Source organism: Babylonia areolata, chromosome 4, assembly GCF_041734735.1.
Source record: "Babylonia areolata isolate BAREFJ2019XMU chromosome 4, ASM4173473v1, whole genome shotgun sequence".
Classification (NCBI taxonomy): domain Eukaryota; kingdom Metazoa; phylum Mollusca; class Gastropoda; order Neogastropoda; family Buccinidae; genus Babylonia; species Babylonia areolata.
The window spans coordinates 15,207,046-15,231,777 of NC_134879.1; the positions used below are offsets into that span (position 1 = coordinate 15,207,046).

The 24,732-nt window shown below is 44.0% G+C and overlaps 1 protein-coding gene across 1 annotated transcript in view; it reads left to right on the forward strand.

Annotated features, from left to right (window-relative positions):
• Nucleotides 1-290: 290 nt before the first annotated feature.
• The window catches only part of LOC143281576 (uncharacterized), a 473,846-nt gene continuing 449,404 nt past the window's right edge, over nt 291-24,732 (forward strand). The window contains exons 1-2 of the mRNA XM_076586811.1: nt 291-616; nt 1,940-2,334. The gene's annotated coding sequence lies outside the window, so the exon portion shown is untranslated. The remainder of the gene's footprint in view (nt 617-1,939; nt 2,335-24,732) is intronic.

Genomic DNA, 24,732 nt, shown 5'->3' on the forward strand with positions numbered 1-24,732 from the left:
ATGTGTACATGTATCTGTGCGTGCGTACGAAGGTTGTTGCATTTGTCTGTCAGCCAGCCCGCAAGCTCTCGCTTACTCTACTCATGTGTGAGTTGTATATCAATCGTTTGAAGGGCCACAGTCAGCAGTCAGTTGTGGGCCGATAGCGACTTGTTCCTCGCTTTGACAGCCTCACTTCACGGTGTGTCGCGAATCATTCCAAGTCCTCCCCCCCCGACAAGGCTCTGGTGGAGCCCAGCTTTGATCCAGCCGTTAACATCCCCCCTCCCCCACACCCCGACTGACTCGCAAAAGGCAGAACCCTAAACCCACGTGGAGTTTATCAGGGTGTGTGTGAGTGAGTGAGAGAGCGGGGGGAGCTGTAAGGGTGGACACTCCTTCATTGGTAACCCTTTCCACACTGGGTGCTGACGAACTCTGGTGGAGAAGGCTCAGACGGGAACAGGGAGCATTTTTATTGGAAAACTTGAGGTGCCCAATTTTTCGTTTGATGTTCGAGAGTGTTACTGACGCGCTTGCAAGAAGGAAGGATGGGAAAGCGACAGATCTGGATCAGCTGACTCAGTGCGCACGGCAGCCGGGCCGGGCCGGGCCCCGACGGATATTGACAATCGGAGTAGTATTGACGGACGGAAGTGACGCAGATCATAGTTTCATGCAATGTTCTGTTTCAGTCCCGCAGTGGTAGCTCTCAGTGCAATGAATTGAATTCGTGAATGAGAAAAGTAAGGAAAGAAGGAAAATTATTATTTAAAAAAAAGAAGAAAGGAAAAGAAACAAACAAAGAAGAAAAAAAGGAGAGAAAAAAAAGGCAAAGTGAGTGGCAGACTTCAGACTTCCCATACTTAAAAAGAGAGAGAGAGAGAGAGAGAGAGAGAGAGAGATTCGCACTGCCATTGCTCGAGCCGCTAACTGCCGAGGGCTGTTGCTTCTGCTTCTGTTTCTGCTACTGCTGCTGCTAGCAGCCTGGTTTTCTCTTCGGTGACTGGTCAGGTCTGGCACTGTGGCGTACCGTACCGTGCTGTGCCGTGCCGTGCCGTGCCGTGCCGTGCCGCGCTGCGCTGGTGAATGGTTGAAGGCGATCACTGCGTCACAACACTGACGTGTCTGCCACAATCTGGCCCGGCTGCTACTGATGTTGCTACCGCTGCTACTACTATACTGGGGGTGTTGTTGGTGCTGGTCAGCAGCAGGTTCCTTGAGAAAGTTAGATGTACCGCGGTGCAAAGAAGAAGAAGAAGAACCAGTATGCTTCCTCTGTTTAAAGAGAAAATAAGGAGTGAGGGGCAGTGAGTAAGTAACAAAGAAGAAGAGAACAAAAATTCTAATAAATGAATAAATATAAATGATTAGGAAAAATAAATTGATTAATGAATAAACATAACACTATATAAGAAGGAAAGAAAGGAAGACAGAAGAAGAAAAATAAATGAACTGAATAAGTAAATAAATACACAAAGAGAAGCATAGAAAGAAAGGGCCGAGACAGTTGAACCCTATTTTTTTCATCCCCATAAAAAAAGAGAAAAAGAAGAAGAAGAAGAAGTTAATGCAGCAATTTTTCTTGTGTTTGTCCACGCTGAACTATTATAGATGTGAGTCAGTATCAATGAAGAACTATCAACACGCAGACAAGGACAGTAAAGAAAATATCTCAGAGTAATAGACATTGACATATTCTTATAGACATCATTCAGCATTTAAAAGAAAAAAACAACAACAAAAAAAACACACACACATCAGAAATTGCTGTTTGGCAGTGAGAATACGACTGTTTCATTTTTTTTTTTTTTTTACATGTATGCATACGACATAACCAAAACCCTTATGACTCACCTATTCTAAATCTCAGAATAGCAAATCACTTTTCGTCTTTCACTCACACATCTCTAACAACCACGTATTGTTGTGTAGTTTGTAGTTTAATTTTTTTTTTCAGTCTACAGCAAAAGAACAATATATATGTGTAAAGACTGTCCTATTCATTCGAAAATTCAGCACGTACCAACCTTCGTTTTGAACGAGGAGCTGAGATGAATAGAAACAAAAACAACAAACATGTCAGCAACGACTGTGCTTGACGGTGATTTCTTTTAAATAAAATTTCTGACATTTATTTAGGTTGTAAACAATTTTGGATTGTGATTTCTGTGAAGTAATTTCCGTCGACTGTGATTTCTGTGAAAGAACTGGATTGTGATATTGTTGTGCTGTGCCGTGTCGTGTGAGATGACCGCGATTCGTATATATATATATATGCTGATACATATTGACTGTGATTTTTCTTCAAAATACTGCCTGGAGTAATTGACAACTGTGGCCCAGTGGAGACAGGTATGTAAACAAACGAGTCTCATGATATTTTATGATATCTTTTTTTACACTATGATGATGACGATAATGATGATGATGATGATTTTATTCATGTTGTTTACTTGTTATTATTGTTATTAATATCATTTTTAAAATTATCATTATTATTATTATGCTCGTCTTTATCATCATCATCATCATTGTGATTATTATCATTATTTTATTAATTACCATAATTGTTGTTATTGTTCTTCTTCTAATCACTATCATTATCACCGTCATCGTCGTCCACGTCATCATCATAATCATAATAGTTGCTGTACTCATTCTTTTATTTCCATTTCTTTTCCCCTACGCTACCTAGCCATGGAATCAAAAATCGTTTGAAAAGAAGTGCAGCACTTCAGATTATCAAGAATGTTTCGAGAGACGGGTGAGGGTGGAGGGGGCATTGGGGGAGGGGGGGGGGCATGGGGGGGCGTGGTGGAGGTGAGGGGGGAAAGAAAAAAAAAAGATTCTGTTATGAGAGTAGACGTGCTGTCAAACTTATTCGTCAGTCAGTCTGCCAGTGTGTCCACGTTGGCAATGAATTATTTAAGCCATGAACAGCTCGAGCATATAGATAGAAGTAATCATTTCTCACGAGGTGTCATGCATGCGACAACAACAACAACAACAACAACAACAACAACAAAGCCCCAAAACAAACAGGAAGTGTCATTTAAGTTTCCCAAGATCTGCGCAAACAGTTTATTCAATTACTAATTACTCTGCGGGAGATTCAATTCCGTTCACACATAATTCATAATGAAAATGCAATAACCAGCAAGATGATTATATCTTAATCAAACCCACACGCGCGTAATCACAAAGACACATAGAGAGAGAAGGATTCAACCAAATGGGTTTGTAAGAAAACAAACAACTCAGCGACCCATCACTTCCCTCTTCAAAAAAAAACACACACAAAAAAAAAAACAAAACAAAACAAACAAAACCCAATTAACAGACAGGCAGACGCACAGACAGAGAGAGAGGGAGAGAGAGAGAGAGAGAGAGAGAGAGAGAGAGAGAGAGAGAGAGAGGGAGAGAGAGAGAGGGAGAGAGAGGGAGAGAGGGAGAGGGAGAGAGAGAGAGAGGGAGAGAGAGGGAGAGGGAGAGAGAGGGAGAGAGGAAGAGAGAGAGAGAGAGGGAGAGAGAGAGAGGGAGAGAGAGAGAGAGGGAGAGAGAGGGAGAGGGAGAGAGAGAGAGGGAGGGAGAGAGAGAGAGAGAGGGAGAGAGAGAGAGAGAGAGAGAGAGAGAGAGAGAGAGAGAGAGAGAGAGAGAGCACAACCAACACACGTTTTTTCTAATTTGTTTTCTGAATTGCTTAATCTCCATGAATGTGTGTGTGTGTGTGTGTGTGTGTGTGTGTGTGTGTGTGTGTGTGTGTGTGTGTGTGTGTGTGCGAGAGAGAGAGAGAGAGAGAGAGAGAGAGAGAGAGAGAGAGAGAGAGAGAGAGAGAGAGAGAGAGCGAGAGAGCGAGCACAACCCACACATGTTTTAAGTGTTCTAATTTGTTTTCTGAATTGCTTAATCTCCATCAGTGTCACGGTTAGAGTAAGCTGACAAGATATCTGATGTCTAATTGAAAGAATTAGCGAGCATGGAATTACATTACACAGGCATACTACAGATAAAAAAATACATCAACGAACCAACAGACCTTAGTTAGATCCAAGTCGAGCGCAAGAATACAATCTGCCCCCCCCCCCCCAACCCCCCTACCCCTCTCTCAGCCCCTTCCCCTTCGTTTTTTGTTTTGCCTGTATCCCCCTATTCGATGTTAGTCCTGGTATATGCTGCGCGTTCACAAACAGCAAACGAATACAATATATCAGAAATAAGGGATTAAACAGGTGTGTGGATTAAACCGCCCCCCCCCCCACCCCTCCGAGAAAAAAGAAAAAGAACAAGAGAGGCAAGGCCTTCAAGACTCACTTGTGATAAATTAAGTCCCCTAGCATTAATTACAGAGTAATTTCCCTTTTTTACGAACTGCACCAAAACGTTTGCAAAATAAATAAAAATCCCATGCTTAGCAAAAGAAGTTCCTGTTTGAACAAAAAATGATGATAATGACTCCTCTTGTTGTTGTGTCAGAATAAGAGGTCAAAGTGCCAAGTTTAGAGAATATACAAAAATATAAATATAACAGTAAATGCAGTTTGCATATAATTAGGCTTCTTTTTTTAATTTTTTTTGGGTGCCCATCCCAGAGGTGCAATATTGTTTTAAACAAGCTGAGTGGAAAGAACTGAATTTTTCCTATTTTAATTCCAAATTTGGTGTCAACTGACAAAGTATTTGCAGAGAAAATGTCAAAGTTAAAGTTTACCACGGACACACAGACACACGGACACACACACACACACACACAAGTGAGTCAAAAAAAGAAAACGAAAGAAAACTGTCGAGGGGCATACGAGCGAGGGCTAGAAAAGGGTCGGGGGAAGTCAGCAGTTTGTTTATCGACCATGAGTAAATTAATGAGTCAAATGTCATCTGTTATCAGTTGTATTCAAGAGTAATGATAACCACAGTAACAACAACAACAACAGCAACAACAACAATAATAATAATGTTGATAATACCCTACTACTACAAGTACTACTGTATGTATGATAGTCAGTCGTGTTCGACTAGGACCATCAGAACAGCAGCGGAGGTAGGTCAACTGCTGTCCCGATTATCTGGGGCTAGAATTTGATAATGGTGGAGAGTATCTTGCCCAAGTTACATCCGCACTCTCTCTCGGCCAAGAGGGTTTTTTTTTTTAGGACAGTCAGTGTTGGGATGGTTCCCAAAAGGCCAGCTTAGCCCCCAAGGCTGCAGCACTAAGAGCGAGTGCAATTTTGCCTCCTTGTTTGAGAATCATAGTCCTTCACGAAAGACTAGTGCTGTAAACGATTTCCCATTGCGATGGAGAAACCATTGATAATACAGCTCTCGCTCTGCTGTTGGCCCAACTGTAAACTTATGCCAATCTGTGATATAAGCTGAGTGTTGGGCCTACTACTACTACTACTACAGAAAGCACCAGGTCTCCGGTTTGGTCACGCACGGTCTGGGCTCGGAGTTTTCTCTCAACCAGTTTCCAATACTGACAATAGGTAACGGGCGTGACTCACGGTTCCCATAACGGTGATTCCAATCAACACTTTGCCACAATACAATTTCCTTTAAACATATATTTTTTCTGTGTACGTATACATCATGTTTCCTCCCGCCCCCCACTCCCCCACTCCTCCAAAAGGTCAACAGCGTGTTAGAAATGTGTGAGCAAAACTAGAAGTCAGCATCAGAAAGCAAGAAATCGTGAAAGGTTTGGCAAGGAAAAACGATCTTGAAAGATCTGAAGTCTTTCATTTCCGTTTCCGGTTTGCTCATCTCGGTGAACGCCTACGACCGTGTCTCGAGACAGGCAACTGCTGGTCAGGGGTCCATTGCTGCTGCTTTCATTGTGTTGTGTTGTGTTGTGTTGTGTTGCATGAGATCTGTTCTTTTCGGTGAGAGCATATCGTCAATATGAAGCGCCACCACCTTTTTTGTGGTATATTTTCTATGTCCTCAAGAGTATTTGTTTCAATATAAAAGTGGATTTATAAAAACAACAGAAGAACAGAATGTTGCCAGGGACAACCTTCTTGTTGCCACGGGTTCTTTTACGTGCGCTAAATCCATGCATGCAGGAACACGGGACATGTTGCGTTTAACATCTCTCCCGAAAGACAAAAAAAACAAGAAATATCTGATCTCCGGCAGAGTCGGTTTCAGTAATCCTCAGTAAAATTCACCCTCAGTACAATGTGTGAAGAGCAGAGGGTCCCCCATCAACATTCGCTAACGACATTCAAGGCTAGAGAAATAGCGTCCCATGAGGCTAGGACTGCGACGACTGTCCAGCACATGAATCTTGAAAAATGGAAGGAACCAGGGGGGAAGGGATTTCCACACCCATCGAAATGCAGAGCCTTGCGTACATGTCTTCAGACAAAGCCAGCCAAACTCCACACCCATCCATCCATGCACTCTGACAGTCTGTGTATCAGAAGCAGAGGACTCGTCTTCAGACAAAGCCAGCCAAACCCCACACCCATCCATCCATGCACTCTGACAGTCTGTATATCAGAAGCAGAGGACTCGTCTTCAGACAAAGCCAGCCAAACCCCACACCCATCCATCCATGCACTCTGACAGTCTGTGTATCAGAAGCAGAGGACTCGGCAAACCACCTGGGGGTCTTGCTATCTTCACGTCTGATTTCTGGAAAACACTTGCTGACAAAGCCGTTAAGAAATCAGACTGACCTGGATGACACTTGCTGACAAAACCGTTAAGAAATCAGACTGACCTGGATGACACTTGCTGACAAAACCGTTAAGAAATCAAACTGACCTGGAAAAACACTTGCTGACAAAACCGTTAAGAAATCAAACTGACCTGGAAAAACACTTGCTGACAAAACCGTTAAGAAATCAAACTAACCTGGAAGACACTTGCTGACAAAACCGTTAATAAATCAAACTGACCTGGAAAACACTTGCTGACAAAACCGTTAAGAAATCAAACTGACCTGGAAAACACTTGCTGACAAAACCGTAAAGAAATCAAAGTCCATGCTTGCCTCCTTTATATCTGAAACAACAACAACAAACAAACAAGAACGAGGACGAAAATGGGGTCTTGCTATTCTCTTGTTCGACGGACGCTGGACAAATTTAAGGCGAAGGGATATTGACGGGCACTGCTGGGAGAAAAAGGAAAGGGAAGAGGGGACCAAGGGGTGTGTGTGTGTGTGTGTGTGTGTGTGTGTGTGTGTGTGTGTGTGTGTGTGTGTGTGTGTGTGTGTGTGTGTACCCAGCAGAGTGGATTTCAGCAACACTGAGAATTTTGACACAGGACAACTCTCTCGATGCCATGGGTGCCGGATGCGTGCTGCACACGGGACCTCGGTTTATCGTCTAATCCGAATAATGACTAGACGCTCCGTTTGATTTTCCAGGCAAACTTGAGGAGGGGGGGAGGGCGAGAGCAGGGATTCGAACACAGACCCTCACGGACTCTGCATTGGAAGATGAGCATCTTCATGAACCGCTCGGCCACTTCCCCCCCCGGAATGGTTTTCGAAACAAACCATTTTGGGAAACGTGATCATGGGAAACGTGGTCATTGGGGAACGTGATCATGGGTGAACGTGACCATGGGAAACGTGATCATGGGGAATGTGATCATGGGGAACGTGATCATTGGGGAACGTGATCATGGGGGAACGTGATCACTGGGGAAACGGGATCATTGGGGAACGTGACCATGGGGGAACGTGATCATTGGGGAACGTGATCATTGGGAAACGTGATCATTGGGGAACGTGATCATGGGGGAACGTGACCATGGGAAACGCAATCATTGGGGAACGTGATCATGGGAAACGTGATCATGGGGAATGTGATCATGGGAAACGTGATCATGGGGGATGTGATCATGGGGAACGTGACCATGGGAAACGCGATCACTGGGGAACGTGACCATGGGAAACGTGATCATGGGGAATGTGATCATGGGGAACGTGATCATTGTGGAACGTGATCATGGGGAACGTGATCACTGGGGAAACGGGATCATTGGGAACGTGACCATGGGGGAACGTGATCATTGGGGAACGTGATCATGGGGAACGTGACCATGGGGAAACGTGAAAATGGGGCAACGTGATCATGGGGAATCATGGGGAACGTGATCATGGGGGAACGTGACCTATCCCAGCGGCGGTCGGTGTGCGTGCTGGAAGCGTTTACTGTTATATATAGGAGCACCCAGAGATGGCCTTTGACATCAGCTTTTCTTGGCAGCTTTCAGAGCCTTCCAGACTGTCGACTGAGTCCCTGTGGTGAGAGCACCATCTCCCTTCTCCGCCGAAGAGGTCAGAAACTTCGGAAACCCAGGCCATGGTGTTGATGACAAAAAGTTTCCGACGAAGCAGCAATAGTCACTTAACTCTGTCAGTGCGCGTGTCTGTCAAGACTCAAGTCTCGCTCGATACGTTTTTAGTATATCGCTGACGCAACTCCAAACTCCATCACTCCTCTTCACTCTCCCCTTATTCTGACATTTTTTTTTTTTCGAAATTTTTTTTTCTTGTGGTTTGCTTGGCTACAGACTAAACTTGATTTGATTTGATGTGATCACGTTCCCGATCCTGCTGCAGTTTGGTTATTGTAGCTTACATGATCCGCCCCAATCCCCATAACATCCTTTTTCTAATGATTATCGATACTGCGTTTCACCTTGTCTTAAAGTATACAAAATAACCTTTCGATAAAAAAAAAAACATGACTGACAAAGGCAAGGCATGGCAAAAAGTTCATTTCTTGTGTCCCCCTTGGGGACATCGAAACGTTACATACATACATATTTTAGATATACCATACAAACAATAACAGTAGTCAAAAGAACAAAAAAAAAAAAACAACAACAAAAGACCAATAGGCACCGCCAATATACATTAATAAATAATTAATCCTCATCCATTAACCACAGACGTAGCTTTATCGAAAGGAACTACAAATAGAAGAGACAAATGCTTTTAGTTTTAACAATATTTTTTTTTTTTTTTTTGAAAACAGTAAGTGGAATTTAAGGGAGTTTGGGCGGTTTCTATAATACCTAGGTAGATACTTTTGTCTGTCACTTTCAAGGAAAGGATACACAAACAAATAGTGGAGCTCATCAGCGATGTCGTTAGTGAAACATTTATCACAGTTTCTTTCATTTCTTGGTAATAAAGTGTTGAAGCGCTGAACTCTCTCAATCTCTGTTGGCTCTTCAAGTATATTACTTGAAGCTTTATTGTTCTTTGCATTAGTCTGGCGCTTTCCATTCATTGATGGAACGCTGGCCTTGTGGGGTGAATAGATAGCGAGTCCAAGGTTCGAATCCCGATCCCTTTAAAACTTTGAATGGTGGACCGAGAGTTGGTTTTTCGCGGAATGAGACAACGAAAAAGAAAGTCTAGGTGTGATAAGCACATACGTAAAGGAAACCACAGCAGCAAGAGGGGCGTCGGTGGCACAAATTCTGTAAGAAAAACGTGTTCTGATATGGGAACAAAAACAAAAAACAAAAAAAACAAAAAAAAAAAAGCATGCTAAATGCATATAGGTAGAGGGAAAAAAAAACAAAACAAAAAACAACAGGAGAAGCGTGAGCGAAGGAAGCAGGCTCAACTTCTGGAGACGTTTTCCCTTGAAACACCTGTGGGAAGTGCTGCGCATCCAGAATCGGCCTCTTCTCCCATGTGAGGACACACACCGACAGATAAGCCTGCCTGCCTACTCATCCGTCGGTCCGACGGGAGACTCCAACAACAGAGAAAAAAAAGAAAAAAAGACAAAACGACGGCACCGCCTGTGGAAATTTACGCACAGAAAACTAGACATCGTGAAGCAACACTCTACACCACACACACTTTTCAACACCAACAGGGCATAATATTGCACTACACTGCGTAACACCACACTACACTTCATTTCAACAAGACAAGACAATGCTTGTCTGGCTCATTCAAGGCCAACCTGTCCACGGGGTTTTTCATTCGCACGTGATTCTGGTGTTGCACACTTACCGTTACCAGGACAACGTCGCTTGTCATGTCTTGTCTGTGTCACTTGCAAGCGTCTTTCTCACACTTCAGTCGTGGTGCCAAACAACAGAATATCTTTGAACCGCTTCTGAATAAACTGCATTCTTAGGTGTTTGGGTTTTCCCCACTCCGGGTGTGTGTGTGTGTGTGTGTGTGTGTGTGTGTGTGTGTGTGTGTGAGGGGGGCAGGGGCAGGGGGGGGAGGGGCAGGGGGGATGTGAGTGTGGGGAATGTGTTTGGGGAAGGGAAGAGGGGACACAGGGAGGGGTTATGTGTGTGTGTGTGTGTGTGTGTGTGTGTGTGTGTGTGTGTGGGAGGGGGGGGGGGCAGGGGGGATGAGAGTGTGGGGGAATGTGTTTGGGGAAGGGAAGAGGGGACACAGGGAGGGGTTGTGTGTGTGTGTGTGTGTGTGTGTGTATGCGCATGAGCGAGCGAGCGAGCGTGCGCGTGTGTGTGTGTTTGTATGTGTTTGTTCGGATATGTTCGCACACATATGTTGTGTGGGCTTGTAAAGTTTTGGCTAACTCTCTTTTGGCTGGATGCCCGGACAAAATATTTTCTGATTTCATAATTGAAATTAATGGACACAAAACACCACACCAGAATAAGTAAAGTACAGGGATAAGGCTGGGCACGTGACACAATGTATTACCACGTAAGAATAACATACTGGCACAAACAGTTATTTCTTTCTCTTTTAAACCTTTCCGTAACTTGTATATAAGCTGCAAGACAGACATTTAAACTGACTCTTTATTCTCGCTTTCATATATAATCACAGTATCGATATTGATATCTATTTGTTCGATTAAAAAAAAAAAGTATATGTGGGCACAAGTGGCGACCAAAACTTGTTCAATTATTTCAGTTTCCCATAGACTGTTGAAAGATTTTTTTTTCTCTCAACTGAATGAATCTTCTTTTGAACACATGAATAAAAGCGGGACCACAGACTTGTGCAGTTTACTCCTGGAAATAAATATGTTCTGCCTGTTTGTCTGTCTGTCTGTCTGTCTGTCTTTCTCTCCACACACGCGCCTTTCCCATTCAAGAATTGCGTTCAGTTGTTGCAATCGTGGTTTGTGCGAGATACCCGACTTATCCCCCCCCTCCCCACTCTCTCTCTTAGCGTGCCTGTCTGTTTCACACCTACAAAAGTCTCCATTCTTTTAGAAAGCTTTTTTTTTACCCAGTTGAGGAGTTACTTATGTCGAAACCCAATTTTTGCAATATTCTAGGAAAGGCATTCGCATCGACTGACGCTGGTTCAATCATAACGCTAGTATACTTGTAATGGATATTTTATATATATATATATATATACATGTGTGTGTGTGTGTGTGTGTGTGTGTGTGTGTGTGTGTGTGTGTGTGTGTGTGTGTGTGTGTGTGTGTGTGTGTGTGTGTGTGACCATATTTTTGATACAAAGGGAATATTCTAAGTAGTAAGATGGTTTCTAGATTCATGGAGTTTAGCAATAGGTTTTGCTTTATTTACCGTTATGCTGTTTGTCACACTGATTGAGATTCAACGCAAAGTGTCACTGATTCTGTGCTGGTGGTAACTATTTATATTGTGTGTTACTTGTTCCAGCATTGCACTGTTTACAAGATCTGATGGATGTTTTCACCTTGAACTTGCATGGTATAAAACATTCCACTGTTCACAAGATCTGAGGGATGTTTTCACCTTGAACTTGCATGGTATAAAACATTCCACTGTTCACAAGATCTGAGGGATGTTTTCACCTTGAACTTGCATGGTATAAAACATTCCACTGTTCACAAGATCTGAGGGATGTTTTCACCTTGAACTTGCATGGTATAAAACATTCTACTGTTCACAAGATCTGAGGGATGTTTTCACCTTGAACTTGCATGGTATAAAACATTCCACTGTTCACAAGGTCTGAGGGATGTTTTCACCTTGAACTTGCATGGTATAAAACATTCCACTGTTCACAAGAACTGAGGGATGTTTTCACCTTGAACTTGCATGGTATAAAACATTCACTGTTCACAAGATCTGAGGATGTTTTCACCTTGAACTTGCATGGTATAAACATTCTACTGTCACAAGATCTGAGGGATGTTTTCACCTTGACCTTGAAATAACCCACCACCACCACTAACAACAACAACAACAACAACAACAACAACACACACACACACACACACACACACACACACACACACACACACACACAACAAAAACAACAACAACAAAAAACAAAACAACATACACCTCGTGATATACATCACTCATCTCGGGTGAACACCTTTTTCCTTTGCTTCAGAAAGCGATGACAGCCGGCCATCCCACGGCTAGTTCGTTCCCGTACCCCCAAGGAAGAGTTTGTTACTTATCAAAACAGGAATATTGCACACACACCCACCCCCTCCATTCCCTTCAATGGCTGTTCTGTGGCTTATCTCTTTCCCCACTTAAGATTTATCTTGTGGTGGGTTTTTTTTTGGTTTGTTTCTTATTTTAGTGAGATTTTTTTTTCAGCACAGCAGCAGTTCCCACCCCCTCCCCCATCTCTTCAGCTTAACTCTGTCTTCTTCCCAAGACCCATCTGCCACAAATCCCTTCTTACAGGCTCATGTTATCTATCTGTGCCCGAGCGCTTAAACTTTTCCAGGACGGGCGCAATAACTGAGTGGTTAAAGCGTTGGACTTTCAATCTGAGGGTCCCGGGTTCGAATCTCGGTAACAGCGCCTGGTGGGTAAAGGGTGGAGATTTCTTTTCCCCACCCCCGATCTCCCAGGTCAACATATGAGCAGAACTGCTTGTGCCTGATTCGTGTGTATACGCAAGCAGAAGATCAAGTACGCACGTTAAAGATCCTGTAATCCATGTCAGCGTTCGGTGGGTTATAGAAACAAGAACATACCCAGCATGCACACCCCCCGAAAACGGAGTATGGCTGCTTACACGGCGGGGTGAAAACGGTCATGAACGTAAAAGCCCACTCGTGTATAAGTATACGAGTGAACGTGGGAGTTGCAGCCCACGAACGAAGAAGAAGAAGAAAAAGAGAAGAAACTTTTCCAGGCTCAACGTGTGCTACAACGTGGTGCTACCACCGTTAGCTAGCTGTCCATCGCGACTCTTCTCTTATCTCTCTTTCATTCATTATCACCTCAGACAAATCTACTCGGGGCAGTTCTTTTTTTGTTTTTGGTTTTTAATGAATTTTTATTTTGATGACAGCCTTTGGATGGCCCGTGTGTGTGTGTGTGTGTGTGTGTGTGTGTGTGTGCACTGAGAGGGAGAGAGAGAGCACAACCAACACATGTTGTTTCAAGGGAAAAGCAACAAGCACTTATTGGCCTGTTTTCATCCTACCCTCATAAAGAAAATCTATAAATCAGTGTAGAAAGTACAAGAAATAAGAAGAAATAAAAGAGAGAACAAATGAGAGAGAGAGAGAGAGCAAGAGAGAGAGAGAGACAGCGAGCGAGAGAGAGAGAGAGAGCAAGAGAGAGAGAGACAGCGAGCGAGAGAGAGAGAGAGAGAGAGAGAGAGAGGGATGGGGGGAGGAGGGGGAGATAAGACAGAGAAACAGAAACAGAGACCCAGATAAACGTCCAGACAGACAGACGGCAAAAGGGACAGACAGACAGAAGGCCAGACAGACGGCCAGACAGACAGACAGACAGACAGACAGAAGGCCAGCTAGACAGCCAGCCAGACAGACAAGGCCAGAAAGACGGCCAGACAGACAAAGGCCAGACAGACGGACAGACAGACAGACAGACAGAAGGCCAGACAGACGGCCAGACAGACAGACAGAAGGCCAGACAGACGGCCAGACAGACAGACAGACAGACAGACAGAAGGGCAGACAGACGGCCAGCCAGCCAGACAGAAGGCCAGACAGAAGGCCAGACAGACGGCCAGACAGACAGACAGACGGCCAGACAGACAGACAGACAGACAGAAGGCCATACAGACAGACAGACAGAAGGGCAGACAGACGGCCAGCCAGCCAGACAGAAGGCCAGACAGACGGCCAGACAGACAGACAGACAGACAGGCACAAAAGATATGCCCGGGGTGAACTGATGACGCTCCATTCAAAATCTGATGGAGAGCGGTCACTGTTTGAACTGTCAGCTCCCCTCAGATCGATGGGGAGAAGATTGTGATATAGCATAACTCAGCATCTTCGTAGAGAAATCACTTCTTCCTCTTCTTCGTCGTCGTCCTTATCATCAGCATCATCATCACCATATCATCATCATCTTCTTCTTCTTACTTTTGTTTCATGCGGTAATAATATGGATCTTCTGGTAAATGTCAGCCTGCGAAATATGTGAACTGAGGTCATGAACTGATTTTATTTTGTTCTGATTTTCTTCTCCTTCTTCTTTTCCTTCTTCTTCTTCTTCTTCTACTCTGTCTACCTCTGCCCGCACCCCGTCCCTCCTCCCCCACACCCCGAAAAGTCGCGGACAGATTTTCTTGAACATTTTTGTGCTCACTTTAACTAACCCAACCACCCTGCAATCGAAAAAAACCCCAATCATTTTCATTTACTTTGCTATTACCATTCTTCTTTCTTATTGATTTTATTCTGATTACTGTTTGTTTCATTTAAATGATTTTTTTATCTTATTTATTTTACTTCATTCATTCTTACTCTCTCTCTCTCTCTGTTTCTATCGCTCCCCTTTCCCACCCCTCCTCTCAGTATCTCCATATCGTTTTCCATTACTTCTATAGAATTCTTTTATTAATCCGTACCGTATGACGACACTGTTCGCATATACAACCCCCTGCAAGATTTCTTCCCGTCCATTCCCTGCCCACTCCATCTTTCCCTCTGTCATTCTCTTTCTCTCGACTTAACTTTTGTGTCACGTTTAATATGCTTCTTAATGCTTGGCGCGGGGTTCAGGAGGTGTATAGGAGGTGGATAGGCAAGGCGAGGCAGGTGAGAGGTAGGTATGTGTTGTTGGAGGTAGGATGGCTAGGGCTATGTGTGTGGCGGTGGTAGGAGAAATGGTGTGTATTTTGTGGTCCCTGGGGGATCGAAAATATACGTCAAACTGCATGCACACTACACTCTAGTGGTGGACGGTACAGTAGGTCGGACCATGTTGTTTTTATATACGAAACATAAGTGGTAAGCTGAATGTAGATTTGTGAAAGAGATCAAAAAGATAGAAGCTAAGGAACACACACACACACATTTTACACATATCATACAAACAATAAGAGTAAAGCCAAAAGAAGAAAGAGAAAAACAAACAAACAAAAAAACAAACAACAAAACAAAACAAAACAAAAATCCAATAAGCACAGACAATACACATGAATAATCAATTCATCCTTATCCATTACAGACGTAACTTTACCGAAAGGAACTACAAATAGAAGAAACAAGTTGCTTTTAGTGTTAAATACATCACTCTTAGGCCTACATCTCCTTTCCATCTCAGATACAACAACGACACTCAAGACGCTGCCGTTCAACCCACGCCGCAGACAGGTGTCTCTGGCATCACATTCGTTGCCTGTTGTGTATGTTCTGCCTGAACAAATTGTAATCCTGGAGTTTCGGAAACGCGTCGCTTCCACGTCTCGTTTTGTGTTGTAACCCATCGTTTACTGTTATCCGACTATTAGATGTGTGCTGTACATTCCTTCATTTATCTATTGTTTTTTTTTTCATTATATCATTTCAAAATATTTTTGGAAGTGTCTACTATGGGTTAAAGACCAAAGGAATTGATTTGTAAACGCGCGCGCGCGCGCGCACACACACATACACTCGCGCGCGCACATACACACAAACGCACACTATTGTTATCAACACAGTACTTCGTTTTAAGGTCAAGATGGAAACCCATCCATGAGATCAGGTAAAAAGACCACCACCACCACCACCACCACCACCAACAACAATAAACAGAGCAATATTAAAACAAGTGACACAACATAGTTACCATCCGCATAGAACTGACACTTTGCTGAGCATCTTGGAGTGGGACAAACAACATGACTAAGAAATACTTCCAGAGTGTGTATCATGCGTTATCACATTGGTTGCCTGTTTCTGATCGAATAGACTATAAGCTATCCACTCTGACCTTTTCTGCAGTCAACGGATCTGGCCCCAAATATCTTTCTGAACTCATCCATATCTATACCCCGTCTCGCCAGCTCCGTTCTTCCTCTGATACTCGACTTCTCAGGATACCTCACGTCAGAAGTAAGACCTATGGACACAGATCGTTTTCTTTTCAATCGCCAAAGACGTGGAACAAGCTCCCTGATAACCTCCGTCATTCTGATTCCCTCGCATCTTTTAAATCTCGTCTCAAAACTCACCTTTTCCCTCAGCAATAAGTTCAATTGTGGCAGGTCCACAACTACATGCATGTATATGAATGTGTATTGTGTGTGCGTGCGTCTATGTAAGTTTGTGCCTGCCTATGTGTGCGTATGTGTTAGGGTAGCTGTTAGATACACATGTATGTTAAAATGTATGTATGCAGTGTGTGTGTGTGTGTGTGTGTGTGTGTGTGTGTGTGTGTGTGTGTGTGTGTGTGTGTGTGTGTGTGTGTGTGTGTGTGTGTGTGTGTGTGTGTGTGTGCGTGCGTGCGCGTGCGCGCGCGTGTGTGTGTGTGGTCACATTTTGGTGTGTGTATGTAACATAGATATAATGTTTTATGTTATCAAAAGCGTTTTTGTAAAGCACCTAGAGCAGATTTCTGGATAGTGTGCTATATAAGTATCCATTATTATTATTATTATTATTGTTGTCATAAACGGAGGTAATGGAATTAATGGATTCTGGTGAAGTTGCAGCGAATTCAGTTTCAATGGATTGACCATCACTGAGAGATAGGGCGGAAAGTAGGAACATGATACCAAGAGTTCGGATGAGACGATAAACCGAGGTCCCGTGTGCACCATGCACTTAGCGCACGCAAAAGAACCCACGGCAACAAAAGGGTTGTTCCTGGCAAAATTCTGTAGAAAAATCCACTACGATAGGAAAAACAAATAAAACTGTACGCAGGAAAAAATACACAAAAAAAAAGAGAGAGAAAAAAAAGGGGTGGCGCTGTAGTGTAGCGACGCGCTCTCCCTGGGGAAAGCAGCCCGAATTTCACACAGAGAAATCTGTTGTGATAAAAAGAGGCATACAAATACAAGAATGAGATTCGTAAATGAAAACGCACACAAAAAAACATCAACAATGAATAACTGTTCCCCATTGGGTGTTGGCGTATAAATGCTCTGTCTGATGAGGTCTCTGGTTTATATTTTGGCCCAAGGCCGATATACATTCAACGTTCCAGTACCTTTTGGGTTTTAATAAACATTTTCATACTACTTTTAATCAACCCCTTTTCCAGCCCTCTCTACACTGCCCTCCCCCTCCCTCACACAGCATACACATACCATCCATCCACAACCACATACACACATGCTTGCGCGCGCTTGTACATACACTCACATGCATAGTTACTTTGTCTCCCCAGTCCGTACTTTGGTTGCCATGTTGCGCCCATAGACCTTTCAATGTCCTGCTGAGAACTACACAAGTCTGATTATGTGTTTGAAAGTTTGACAGTATGTCTAGGAGTCGCACATGATGTTCGACACGACTGTATCCGAATACCGAAACAAAGACGAATGATGATATTATCAGTTTTCTCATAATGAGTCTGTTTCTGAGTATGTGAGTCACACATAATTATAAGAATCGGGAAGACTTTTTTTTTTTTTTGTTTTGTTTTTTTTTTGCTTTTCATGACTATAATGACGTGTCTGAAAGTCTCGACACTCCGTGAAGAAGACAACAGACGTCTTCACCCACACATTGTGAACGCAACCCTCCCCTCACTCACTCACTCACTCACTCACACACCCAAGGTTAACACTTCATCATCAACACCCCCTCTCGCCCCTCCTCCCATCCCTACCAGCATCAGGTTGCTATGGTATCTTGTGGTCCTTTTGGTTACGTCTCTCGTTTCGGTCCTCCGTGGTGCCACATTCCATCCATCCTGTCTGCTCCGCCTGCACCCCCCCCCCCCCCCGCCCCCCCCCCCCCCACGCCGCCTCACCAGTCTCCTTCTGCCAACGGTCCATTACCTTACCCCCACCAACCTATCCATCATCATCCTCATTTTTCGGTTGATGGGCGTCAGTCACAGGCGAGCGGTACCTTGCACAGTCTGATTGACTGCCGCAGTGGAGGTTTGTGATGAAGGGTTTAAATCCCGGAAGCGTCTGGCTGAGAAGAGGGGGGGTGAAGGATGGGAATTTTGCGTACCAGTAACCTGTGCGCTGTCTTTGCTCGTTTGTATTGTTCCACCACGTGTGTGTTTGTGTGTGTGTGTGTGTGTGTGTGTGTGTGTGTGTGTGTGTGTGTGTGTGTGTGTGTGTGTGTGTTAGCTTTCTCTGGTGAAAAAAAAAGCAAAAAAAAAAAAAAAAGCTTTCTCTGGTGGACATGTTTTTCTGAACGGCATTGGTTCCAAGCTGTGTGCCGTTTGTTTGCTCTAAGGAGCAAAACGTTACCGTACTTGTTTTTTTTTTTTTTTTTTTTTCATTACCATGACTACTTCTTTTAGTACTACTATTACACTTTCCGTCCTTAGTTCTTTTTAGCCTTCTATCTGGATGTATTTATAAGTTTTGTCTTTCAACCCTTCGGTTCAGAATTCTGCATAATGTGTGGACATCGCGAGTGAACTGAGCGCTTCCGGATTTGCCTCCGTACAAACTTCTGCGCTATTCTAATTACTACTACTATTACTACTCCTACTCCTCCTGCTATTACTGCTACTGCTGCTATTGTTGTTGTTGCTGCTGCTATTACTACTATGGACCTATACACTAAGTCCAACAAATTTAACAAATCATTTGAAAGACGAGTGAATGGTCATTCCACTTGGTACTCTATCACCAACTGAATCTGTTTAAAAGTTCCTGTTATACATTTGGTCAGGAAGAAACAGGAAAAGTTCTGGGATGTAGACAGCTTTGCATTGTATACTACTGCAATCAATACAATACTATGCACTGTATACCATTGTATTGTATTGCACTGCATTGCGTTGTATTGTATTGTATTTTAGTCACAGCATATTTCTCTGCGTAGAACTCAGGCTACGCTCTCCATAGAGAGCGTCCGTAGGTCGCCATAACCTTGTATGAAGGATACAACAAACTTTCTTCACACAGAGAATAAACCTTATAGCTTCACAAGCGAAGACAGCGTGTTTTTTTTTTGTTTTTTTCATCCCTAATGCCCGGCCTCTAGGGAGAAGAATTTAGTAAACGGGATAGAGGTCGCATGTCCTATCCCTCTTCTCTTTCCTCTTGGGCGGAGGTAGTCAAGGGCATACACGCCTGATGCTGAAGCAAATGACCTTCACCTGACGCGGAAATCCTTCATGTCTCGAAATGCCCTACCATCGGACAGAAACCGATTAACAGCAGACAAATAAATGTGAGCAATGTACAGTGCCTGTTGATTTATGAAGGGTCTCCCTTTTGTGAGACATAGCCTACTGTGAAAACCGTTCAGGGTTTTTGTTTTTGAAACATGACATTTTTTGTGTGTGAAAATTGTACAGCAGATGTATCTGTTCCAAATAATTTGTCACTCCACATATTACGTCATCAGTGAAATACGTCATTCTGAGTGTCCGTCTTCCGTAAAAAAAAAAGAGAAAAAAAGTCAGTTGGCCAGTCTGTGATGATGGTTTAAAAAACAGCCGAAGTTTGGACCAGCAACCACCATGGTTGTTCAATGGAAAAAAAAGAAAAAAAAGAGAAAAAAAAGAAGAAAAAAGAAGAAGAAAAAAAAATCTTAAATTTAAATTTTTTATAATATCTATTTACAAAAATGTTATTGTTTCTTTGGCAGTTTGATTAGTAAAAACTATCATAAAGTAGAAGAGTTGAAAGCTAGGTGAATTCATTAAAACTCACTACCATTTGGGCCAATGACAATCCATTTTTTCTCCCTCCTCCTCCTCCTCCTTCTTCTCCGTTCGTGGTCTTCAACTCTCACGTTCTCTCGTGTCCAGAAGTAGACTTTTACAGATATGACCGGTTTAAACCCCACCACTAAGGCAGCCAAACTCCGTATTCGGAAGCTGGACGCATGCTGCAGGGTGAGTTCGTGTTTCTTTCTCTACCAGATCTCTGACACGGACTTCGGGATCTTTAACTTCGTATTTGATTTTTTGCATGAGCATACACGCTGAGGGGGTTCTTCTTCTTCTTCTTCTGCGTTCGTGGGCTGCAACTCCCACGTTCACTCGTATGCACACGAGTGGGCTTTTACGTGTATGACCGTTTTTACCCCGCCATGTAGGCAGCCATACTCCGTTTTCGGGGGTGTGCATGCTGGGTATGTTCTTGTTTCCATAACCCACCAAACGCTGACATGGATTACAGGATCTTTAACGTGCGTATTTGATCTTCTGCTTGCATATACACACGAAGGGGGTTCAGGCACTAGCAGGTCTGCACATATGTTGACCTGGGAGATCGTAAAAATCTCCACCCTTTACCCACCAGGCGCCATCACCGTGATTCGAACCCGGGACCCTCAGATTGACAGTCCAACGCTTTAACCACTCGGCTATTGCGCCCGTCGCTGAGGAGGGGGTTCAACCACAGGCAGATTTGCAAACCATCGTGTTGACATGGGAGACTGGATGATAATCACCACCCTCTGCCCAGCAGTCGCTGCCGGAATTCCGAGAAACACGGACGGTGGTTTTCAGTGATAAGATTTTTTTTCCCACTCATCGTAATGTCAGAGTTGTTCACCTCACTTGTTTTATGTTTTTATCATGATAATCTTTCTTATACGCACATCTATCTATCTATCTATCTATCTATCTATCTATCTATCTATCTATCTATCTATCTATCTATCTATCTATCTATCTATCTATCTACGAGTGTACCCGTACAAACAAACACGCACACACACAACGCAACACAACAACAATAACAGCAGCAACAACAACAACAACAACAAAACACAATCTTCATCCACCCACACATTCACTCACGCACTTACCCAGAACCGTTTACATTACCTGAGAATCACACACACACACACACACACACACACACACACACACACGCACACACACACGCACACACACATACGCACACACACACACTCACGCACACACACACACACACACACACACACACACACACACACACACAAAGAAAACAACAACAACAACAACAACAGCACACACACACACACACACACACACACACACACACACACAATTCCCCCCTCGCCCCCCCCCCTCCCCCCACACACACAACACACCCCAGACGTACTCAGCAAACAGCATACATGCGCTGCACAAAGCGTGGTGAATGACCACATCGTTAACATCAGAGGCACGTCTGGTCCAGGGGCCAACAGCTGCCCTCTTCTCACAGGGATCGGGTGACTGCCGTGCTGGATACTGCCCCCCCCCGAAGACTTGACCACTCGCCCAAGAACAGTTAGCCCTCGTGTTTTGCGAAAATCACACACACACACACACACACACACTCTCTCTCTCTCTCTCTCTCTCTCTCTCTCTCTCACACACACACACACACACAAGCACACACACATACACATACAACACACACACAAATGCACAGACTCACACACACAAACACACACACACACACACAAACACCCCCCACACACAAACACCCCCCACACGTGCCCGGAACTAGATTATGGAATGCAGGGAATGGGGCGTGCTGGGGGATAAATATGTAAGAAGAAAGGCGATGGGAAGGTTCCGGAAGGATGAAGGGAGGCGGAGGGAGGGGAATGTGCACAGTCCTGTAGAAAACGACAGCATGTTGGAAGTGGTTCCTGTGGATACTAACTCTCAACGCACGTTTTCAGGAGAATCAATCTTCTTCTGGTAACACCGCCACAAAGCCCCAGCAGGAGTCTGGCTGTTGCTTGCCATCAGAATGACAGTTTCCGAATACCCCACCGCCCCGCCCCCGCCCCCGCCCCTCGCCCCCCTCCCTCCCCTCGACCTCGCTTCTGCCCATAACTGTCAAGCGTACCTGGAAAATCCACTTGTTTGGCCGATGAATATGTAACATTGCTGCTGTTCACGGCAATACTTTTCAAAAGCAACAGACTTACCGCTCCTGAACTGGCTGTTGCTGGCCATTCTCAAGCATCTACAGAGACAGTCGACGATGTTTGTGATGCAAATCTATACAATTATTGCACCTTCTATTTGTGCTGATGCTTGTCGCTGTTACTGCTACTACTACTACAGTTATTGATACTGTTGGTGCTATCACTACTATGCTGCTCCTGCTGCTGCTGCTGCTGCTGCTGTTCAAAGCAACTTACGAACTGGCTCAGCGAAAATACTATACGTAAACTAACCACCACGACTACAACCGCGGCCGGTGGAATTGCAATTACTTCGACAGTTTAGAAACTTTGAAAGTTGTTAAAGCGTACAACGTATAGCAAACATAACCATGATCATTAACACAACCTGCAAACTCTTGACGTGCCCCAATTTTTAAAGGGGCGAAAAGGGGGAAGGGGTGGTGGTGGTGGTGGTGGTGGTAGTTACAGCATCTGTCTTTCTGTGAATGAGCGTTATTGCACGCAAGCATTTCTTGAAGATGAAGGCGGACTTTGGCACATTGATCTGTGGCATTGTCCTGTTTGTCTGAGACAAACGCAGGAGCTGATCCCAGGCTTTATGAAGGAATTACAGATAACGGACAGCTCGAAGCGAGAGCGACGCAGCGGCCGTCCATTGCTCATTTATTGGTGTTGAAGTGAATTATCGGAGTTGGAAGTCTCCAAGTTACCCGGGGATTGCCGGATTAAATTTCTGACGGGGAAAATGGCGAAAACGTTTTTTTTTTTTTTTTTTTCGATTTTGTGTTTTGTAAAGCATGTCTTTTATTTTAGTCTGTTAGTTTATTCACTTTCATTTGGTATCGATTTCAGTATGTTGGGGAAAGTGCTTCTGTCTGTTTTGGACCTGATGGATTATTCACAGCTAATTGATTACATGCAGTTTCAGTTTCAGTTTCACGAAGGCCTCAAAGCGGGTACGGGCGATGTTTGTGATGCAAAACTATACAATTATTGCAACTTCTATTGCTGCTGTTGTTGCCGCTGTTACCGCTACTACTACAAACACGCGACACCAAATCTGCTTACATGTAAAGGAAGGGTGGCGGGGGGCGGGGAGCAGGTGCTTGATCTGCACACAAACTCAACGCGTTGTTCAGGCCTTGCACACACATGCACACACACACACACACACACACACACACACACACACACACTCACGCATACGCACATCTACATAAACTTACACCCCCCGCGCCGCCCACCCCCCCCTCCCGCCCCGCCCCCCCTCCCAGAAGCTCACCACTGATAGTTTTTAAATCACATTTCCCCCGCCCCTTCTCTTCATCTACTGTCTGAGACACCCCGCGGGACTGTGTTACCATCAAATTCTTTCCAATGCGATTTACACAACTTTCACAATCACCACGGCGGAAACTTGCTATCAATGAACGGACATACGTGGACAGAAGTTGTGTGGAACACACTTTTTCCGGTGCTGGACCCAAATCACACCCCAACCCCCCACCCCCCGTGCCAGAACGTCTCCCGGGCAAGTTCTCTTGGGTGTTTTGTTGTCTTGTTCCCCGTGTGGACAGACGAAGCTGGCATCGAGGGATTCTTTAGAAAACTTTCTCGGTCAACATACCCCGTCAGCCTTCTCAGACTCTGGTATATCGAATTCTGCTTGTGGTTGTGGTAACCAAGGACAACGACAATGATCTACCATGTCTGTCTGTCTGTCTTTGACCAGCTCATTCAACAGTGCTGCAGCTCTGGTTTTTAATAAAGTCTTCAGTTTCTGTCTCCGTTATCAGTCCCACGCCATTCGACAATTTAGATTCTATTTGTGTGTGTGTGTGTGTGTGTGTGTGTGTGTGTGTGTGTGTGTGTGTGTGTGTGTGTGTGTGTGTGTGTGAAGAAATAATTCTCTTGACAACAGGAAGTAATGGTTGTCCTCTGAACTAAGGATATGTAAATGGCCTTGCCATTCTCTGCTCGCGCTGGCAAGACATTTCTTATTAAGCTTGCTTAGACTTAGATGCTTCCAGGGGAGATTCAGCAGTCAGTCACCCTAACTACGACGCTCCACCGTCTGTTCACCATATGTAGAGGTTCTTGTCGATCGTCTGTCGTCAGTCCAGTCGTCTTTGGGCGTCCGGTTCGCTTATGATATATATATATATATATATATATATATATATATATATATATATATATATATATATATATATATATATATATATGTTTTATCTGTTCATCGAGAAAATATTGCTCTTAGATTCTTTCGGAAGACATAAGAGTGGTTTTTCTTTTTCTGAAACAGGTAAAGGTCATGTGAAAGTAAGAGATGTAAGACGTACCCATTCTGTCAATTTTCAGTACAAGGGTATCGGTAAGACATTACCCTACCCTGTCAACCTCCAATACAAGGGTTATGGCAGGACACATTCTGTCAATCTCCAATGCAAGGGTAATGGTAAGACATACCCTGTCAATCTCCAATACAAGGTTATTGGTAAGACATACTCTTTCAACCTCCAATACAAGGATATTGGTAAGACATACCCTACTCTGTCAACCTCCAGTACAAGTACAATGGTAAGAC